Below are 7,558 nucleotides of genomic sequence, written 5' to 3' on the forward strand. Positions count from 1 at the left end.
TTGCTACCTTTGTGAAGGGCTTTGAGGGCCATAGTAAAGCCTTTTGTGCTGTCATTTTCCATCTGCCACAGATTACAGCTTCACAGCTCATCTGATTGTTATGGATATTGATACTGGGTTGTGTGAGCACTTGCCATCTGCTTCAGTGCAAAGTCAAGCAGGTTTGCTCAAACCACCTTCAATGCCTGTTTAAACTGAACCACCCGCTTCAGCACTGAAGTGAACAAGGAATAATCCTTGATCCTTTCTTCTGTTCTTGCTGTAGTAACAGCAACTTAATTTTTTTGTTTCTGTGGTACTTTAAGAAACAATGGACCTTCTGCCGTAACTGGGCACAGGGTATTACTCAGGGCAGAAATTCCTATTCCTGCATTGCTTCCCGCACTGCAGAGAGCCTGCACAACTAATACGTGGCCGCTCGAACATCACTGGGTCTAATTCTTGCTATTTGTGCAAGTGTAAAGGGCTTGGGGATCTGTGCCCTTAATCCTACCCCTTCTGCTTTCCATCCAGAAGAGGGGCAGGGCTTGCCTAGCATCAGAAGAAGAGGCAGAACAATATCTGCTAAACAGTTAGATGTACTGTGCATCCACCAGTTTGTGTGTATTCATCTCAAGATGTGCTTGTTTGTTCGCAGTTTGAATTTGCTCTAAAACCCTAATCATGTGCTTGGCCAAGATAACCAGGAGCTGGCAGGCTCCACAGAGAAAGGAAAACAACAAGCAGCTGCAGGAGGCTGATGAAGAGCCTTTGTTTTTACTCATGACTTCAGCAGGGGACCATTTGTTTCCTGCTTCTTTGAAGGGATACAGAAAAATTGGTGTGATCAGTGTGTTGACATGTGCGTTGGTGATGGAGCTGTATGCTGAGCTCCGCAGCACGTTCTGGAGAGGACCAGAGGCACCTGATTGCTTACTCCGAAGACGATGCCCTTGCCAGCTATTCTTCCATTCCCGGTCACTCCGTGAGCCCTAGGCAGCTGTAGGTCTGAGCCAGTTTGAGCTATCCTGCTGCTGGAAGCTCTAGAAAGGCCTTGAGAGCTATCATAAATATCACCATCAAAAGATGAAACTGTAAGAGCTCTGGCTGGGCCAACTCCTAGCTCAGTGCCAAATTCAGTGAACTCGGAGGCGCTACCTGGGTATAATAGGAGCAACTTGGCTCCGTACTAAAAAGAAAAATTGAAAAAAAGAAAACCGGTGCATTGAGAAGGATTGTGAGAGGGAGGAAGAGGAGCTCAGATCCACAGAGAGGCGCTCGAGCAGCATCATTCCAGCGGAGCCAGGTTACTGCCCAGCCACGCGGAGATGGTTTCCGTGGGAGAGGAGGCTGTTCTTTAATCTCGCTAAATTATCTGCTGTTCTCTGCAAGAAGCCAAATGTCATCTTGCTTCTTTGCGTACTTGCTTGTGCTGTGGAAGCAGAGGAAATCAGAGGCTGATCTGATAAGATTCCCCTACTCCCGAGGGCCAGCAAAGGTTCGGGCTGTTTGGGTAAGCTATGTCTGTGCTGTTGGAAGGAGTGTGGTCCTCAGAAGAGCCGAAGTGTTGTGTGCTCAGGGAGCTGTGCTCCTTCATTCGTGTTGCCAGCCTTAATGCAACAACTCACACATGTGCCTCACCATGTACAACCTGAAGCCATCCTCAGGAGGAATCTGCAAAGACCTCTGTGTGCTATCTGGGCAAGTAACGTCCCTGCAAGACACTGTGGAACATGTGGTGGTGCTTAGGGCAAGGCGGTCCCAGCAAATGCTTGCTCTGGTTGCTCTGGAAGTAGGGGCATACTCGGGTGTAGGGGCATCACAAGGCCAAGCTTCCTCCCCTGCTCTACAAGTTTGTGTCTAGATCTAGGTGAACCAGGTACTGCATCCCGTTCCTAATTGCTAAAATAGCTCTCATTGTCCAAACTAGTGTCGCCTCATTACCTCTAATGCCAGTTCCCTGTACTGGGTGCAGTTTCTCATCTTCCTTTGAGTCCAGGCTATAGCTGTTGAGTTATGCTGTTCAGCCAAGCTACGCAGATTAGCTCTTTCAATCTTCCCTAATGCATTGTGCCAGACATCTCAGTCTGGTTTAATTTTGCGTTTTTGCAAACCCCTTCCAGTTTGTTCATGTTTCTGTCCCAGTTTTTTGTTGTCCAGTGTTTCTGGTACTGCTCTGTCTAGGACCTGGTACAATATTCATGTGTGGTCACTCACAGGGCAAGGGGAGCCTGGTTCAGCTGGCCTTCATACCTGATTTTGCAAGAGCAGGACCATGGGCTGGGATGAGAAATCAGCTGTGTTTTCGAGGCCAAAATACAGGAGGAAGTTGGCTGAGCCTAGCTGAGGGTGCTAGAGAGATAAGAGATTTGCATGATGACTTGCGTGATGCTGTGTTTTGGCTATCGCCCCAGGGATTTACAGGCACTTCACGCAGCTGAAGACAGACAGGGTTTGTGCTGTGAAGAACTCGCACCCTACCTAAGGCCAGCGCTGGGGCCGGGGTGTAGCGCAGCAGGCTGGTCGTACGGTAGGGGAGGATTCGTCATCGCAAGAGCCAGGTCTTCACGTGGCACACCTCTGTGCAGTGCCATGTGTTGGCTCGGCCCCAGGGAAGTCCGTGCTTTAAGAGGAGGGGAAGGCGAATGACTCACGTCACTGCAGGGCTGCTGATGAGGCAGGAGGGAAATGTACAGTATCTGAATGGCAAATTGGCCTGGGCTGCCAAGTGTGAAACACTTTAACCGCCTCGAGTGCGTCAGGCTGAACAGCTCGTTTTGCTAGAAACTTCGTGTCAGCCTGCTTGAGCAAACAGCAGCTCTTCTGCACGCGAAGGGCTGGATTGTTGCCACGGGGAGAGGGAATGTGAGGGGATGTGCGCAGGAGATGGAGATCTGTAGGGGGAAAAAAACAAGTCCCGCACTGAGCTATGAGGAAGAAACATTAATTAGGCAAGGAAGAGGAACCTGTCAGGTTGCAATCCTGACCTAACAACCAATTATAGGATAATATAGCACAGTAATGCGGGGTAAACACTAAGTAGAGGATGTTTCTGGATTAATTCATTTTTGAAACGTAGTGATCATTTAAAAACATCCGGTACCCTAATTTTAAATTGCCCATCATAGACGCCAGCAGAGCCTGTGGTAAATTGTCCCAGTTGCTAAACTGCCTGTGTTGTTTGAATTTGCACCCTGTTTCTAATCCAAATAGGTCACGTTCCAGCTTCCAGTCACTGGACCTTGCTGGATATTTGGGAGATGGAAGAGCCCACCAGCAAAAGGTGTGGTTCATGTGGAGGGACTTACAAGCCATGTATGTGTGCAAAGCAGACGTAGGGAGACTAAACAGTTCTCAGTGTCCATGGTGGAGCAAAGTAGTGGATTCAGGTTAGGTATGAGGGGAAATTTGTACTGGCTGTGAGGGCAGCACTAATGTAGTTTTTCTGGGGCGTCATGCAGCGTCCATCAATGGAAGCCTTCTCAAACATCTGCCAGGAATGGCATCGTATAGACCTTGCCCTGGCCAGGGAGATTCCCTAGTATGGAGGGAACTCTTGAGTTCTTTCTAGCCCAAATTGCCTGTGATTCTCAATTTCTAGCTCGGGTCCTGGCTCTCCATGAAGATTATAACATACTCTTACTGTGGCGGAGGAAAGTGAGAAATGCATTTCACCCAACTCCTGGGGCAGTACAGAGAGGCAACAGGAGAGGGGAGACAGACCAGGAAAAAGATTTGCAGTAGCCCAAATGGGAATTGAATGCTCAATTCCATTACTAGGAGCTTTTGCCCTTTATGGATCTCCCCATGACAGACTCCTGGCAGGGACTGCGGCAGTGATGGTGGATGAGACAGGACTAAACAGATCTGCCAGGTTGTACTTCCCTCCCACTTCAATAGCTCTTACCCTTCACAGTGCTGCTTTGCAGTGGGTAGGCAATGGATACTATGGTTTTGTCATCTCTTTTTTTTTCTCCTGGTGCTGTCTCTGTGGAAGTTCATATTTTGGCAATTCATTTTCTTAAAAATATTTCTGCTAAAAGCATTACCAGAAGGTCCCTTGGCGCTGGTAAATGTTTGCAAATGCCGAGTTGTGTGATCAGCATTGCGGACAAGCACCCTTCCGGCAGATTAAATCGGAGGCAGTGCTGCTGAATGGAGTAACAAGGGGTAAAGAAGGTATGAGTGATAAAAGGAGGAAGCCCTGAGTTATTTGGCTTTGCTATGATCACTTTAATCAGCAGTTTTCAGGAACAAGTTTTATTTTTCTTCAGTGCACATTACCAGCGTTGTAAATCATCATTCCTCAGGGATCAGAGAGGCTGAGGTTATTTACTTGTTGGAACCAGAGTGAACAGATAAAGATAGAGACTTACACATTTCCTTTGCAAAATGAATCTGAATCAAAACCCGTCCTCTGTATATTCTCCACCTCTTGAGGGAAAACCTGAAATCCAGATCTGGATTTTGCATCTCTCTATGACCACACTGATCCTAGTTTTCAGATGGGGGAAGAAAATATAGAGCCTAACTGTCATTTAGGCTACCTGTTCTGCTTGTGCACTTCCATTTAAGTCAGTCTTAGAACAGCTTCTCTTACTGAACACATTAGGGCAGTCTCACTATAACGTAATTATTTTGTTGAAAGACATGCATCTTGTTGCCTCATTCCAGAGCTGATACAGAAAAATGCAGGAAAAATGCTGATACAGACTGCAGTTTGATTATCACTGTGGTGACAGTTGTTTTCCCAGTTAATTTTGACTTTGCTTTCATTCTTTGGGAACAGAGCAACTGCTAGAGTCCCTCTCCCTCTTTCAAAGATGCCATCCTGCAGCTAGGAAACATTTAGCAAAGCACAGGGGCAACAGAACAGACACATAAAAGGCACATAACGAAATATAATGAACTGTTGGTGAAAAGATCAACCAATTAATGCTTTCAGCTGTTGCGGTGCAAAAAAGACATATTCCCTCCCCCAAAGGTAGATCGAGTACTGTTATGAATTCCTAAAGCCTCTTTAGAGAATTTAAATGCATCTCCAGCTCTGTGTGGACTCACGTAGCATTCCAGCAGTAATATTTTCCCAAGGATGAACTGTTCCTGAACAGAATGGCCATTGAAGTGCATTTCATATGTGAGGGATTTCAAGTTAGCAGGAGCTTATAGTTCTATAAGTAAGGAATGTATCATCTGTTGGAAAGTTAAGCATTTCCCCAAGAAGTTTGAAAAAAATCCTGTGAAGACGTTTTCAAATTTTGAGTACAAACCCAGTGTTTTTTCACTTGTCTTTATTATCTAATTAGAGGCACAGGGTGAAGAAGGAATAAGAACTCTAAGGAAGTAGGTTTTATTTTTTTATTTTTCTCAAAGGAGAAATATTGCAATGTTTTGTTTCATTAGTTTAAAAAACCACAATCCTTTTCACTGAAATGGTCTTTTGAGCAAAAACTTGTTTCAGCGAGCTCCATGCACATGCTCACTATTTTGGGAAAGAATAGAGGTATGGTTTTAAAAAAAAAAATTAGTGATCTTGGATGCCTTTACCTTGTGATACCCAAGTAGAGTTCCTTCAAATGGACTGTTTTCATTGTCCCCAAAAGGCCTCCTTCAAATCAAATCAGAGTCTTTTAAGGTTTTTCAGATGAACATAAGATATTTGCCTAGAAAATGCACTGCAGATTTGGCTGTCATTCATGAGAGGAAAAAACTAAATTTTCCATTGCCCCATAAAATTGCACTGGGCTAATGCTGCAAGGGCCATTTGACTTGGACAGTCTCAATGTCCACCTGAGACTGTGAAATGAACTTCCCTGGATCAAATTCACTCCTTGCGTGGCTTCCTCGAATGTGTTGACTTCAGCGGATTTACACCAGGGAAAAAACATTTCCTATTTAAATCAACAGGAGTGAACTTCAGTTACCTGCAGCCACGCAGCAGATTTATAAGCCAGCAGAAGGTGAGTTCTACTGGAGCACCTTCTATCTGTCCCCCAGGCATTGCGTCAAGGATGTGTTTGCAGAGCTTCACTGGGCTTCGCTGATCAGAGCAAGGTCTGCTAATCCACAGCGGCTCTCGGCATCTCCAGGCCAAGGCAGAACCTCATGGGCTTCCAACCAAAGCCCTTCCACTGGAGCAGCATGGCCACCCAGCTCTGAAATGCATCAAAGCCACGATTATGTTTAGCAGCCCACTTGAACGTTAAGTTCTGGGTAAACCGTGAGCTGAGCCCTACGTTTACTGCAACCCCTTGGGCAGAGCCAAGGGCCTGGAATGAGAAAAGCTGAACGGGGCTGGAATTGTGGACACATCTGCAATGGCTGTGCCTGCAGAAGCTCCGTGCCGGTGACGAATGGCTCACGGGAAGGAGATCGGCCAGCAGAGAGGGTGCAGGCAGTGCCCAGGCAGGGGCAGGCGCCTGGGAAGTGCCTCCCACTGGCAGCACGTTGCTGAGAGAGCGAGGGGGGTTTGAACTACATCTGCTGGAGACTCAGGGGCCTTCTGGGAAGGGTGCTGAAGAGGGCAGGGAGCTGCAGGATATTCTCTTTTTCAGGAGCAAATGCCTTTTATGCAATCATTTTAGACCCGCTCTTGGCTTCCGTGCCCTCCCCACGACGGTGAGGCTGATTATTTGTGCTAATGTCCTCATCTCTGGTGAACAATATTGCTGCTATATTTAATATGAGAGAGGGTTATTACAGTATTATCTAGAATGAGCCATAACCGTTATAGGTTTCTCTGTATCTCGAAGCTAGTTTTAATTAAAACTGCCAATAACTTTTGAGGTCTTTGACTTCTGGAGTTGAAGCAAAGGAACAAGATGCTTAGGTGGTTTCATTTGATTGTACAACTAATTATGAGGAGGGTGGAATCAGGTTCGCTGGCAGCTGAGCCCTGCAGTTTCCGTGCTAGCTGTAAGAGTACATCAGAGCCCGGCGAGGCTGACCTTCCCAAGACACGTGTGTATTTGTGAGCAGGTTATCATTTCCACAGGCCCATGGAAGGGAGATGTTATCCTCCCTCACTCCTCTCAACTTGATTTTATTATGAGCCAAAACTGTGGGACTTCATCTTGCCTGGGATGCTATTTGATCAAATGCCCTGCTAGCCAGAAATAAAGAACTGGTCCTCAGCAATTGCTGGGTCTGGAGTAAATGCAGAGAGTTTTCCTGCTCCATCCCAAGCTTCAGCAAACCCGGACATCACATGTGCTGCTCTACCAACACGTGTGACAGAACAGGAGGTCGTGCCTCCCTTTACCTGCAGAAAGTAGAAAAGAGCCTCACAAGTGCGATATTAAAAGCCTGAAATGAACATGCAATTAGAGATCAGAGAAGCCTTCCTGCAGGAAAGTGCTAATTAGTCCAATCAGAGATTTCTGTGTCTCTCTTTCCCTGTGCACAGCAGAGTTCAAGCTTTTGATAGTCACAGTAAACTTGGAAAATCCATTTATATCCAACACCTGATGTCTGGTGTAAGCTATGTAATCAATCTTTACTTAGACCTTTGCCTATGACCTACACGCGATCAATACGCGAACGCAGCCGAGGTGAGCTCGGGGCCGTGGCTGGCACTGAA

Source organism: Calonectris borealis, chromosome 11 (assembly GCF_964195595.1).
Source record: "Calonectris borealis chromosome 11, bCalBor7.hap1.2, whole genome shotgun sequence".
Taxonomy (NCBI): Eukaryota; Metazoa; Chordata; class Aves; order Procellariiformes; family Procellariidae; genus Calonectris; species Calonectris borealis.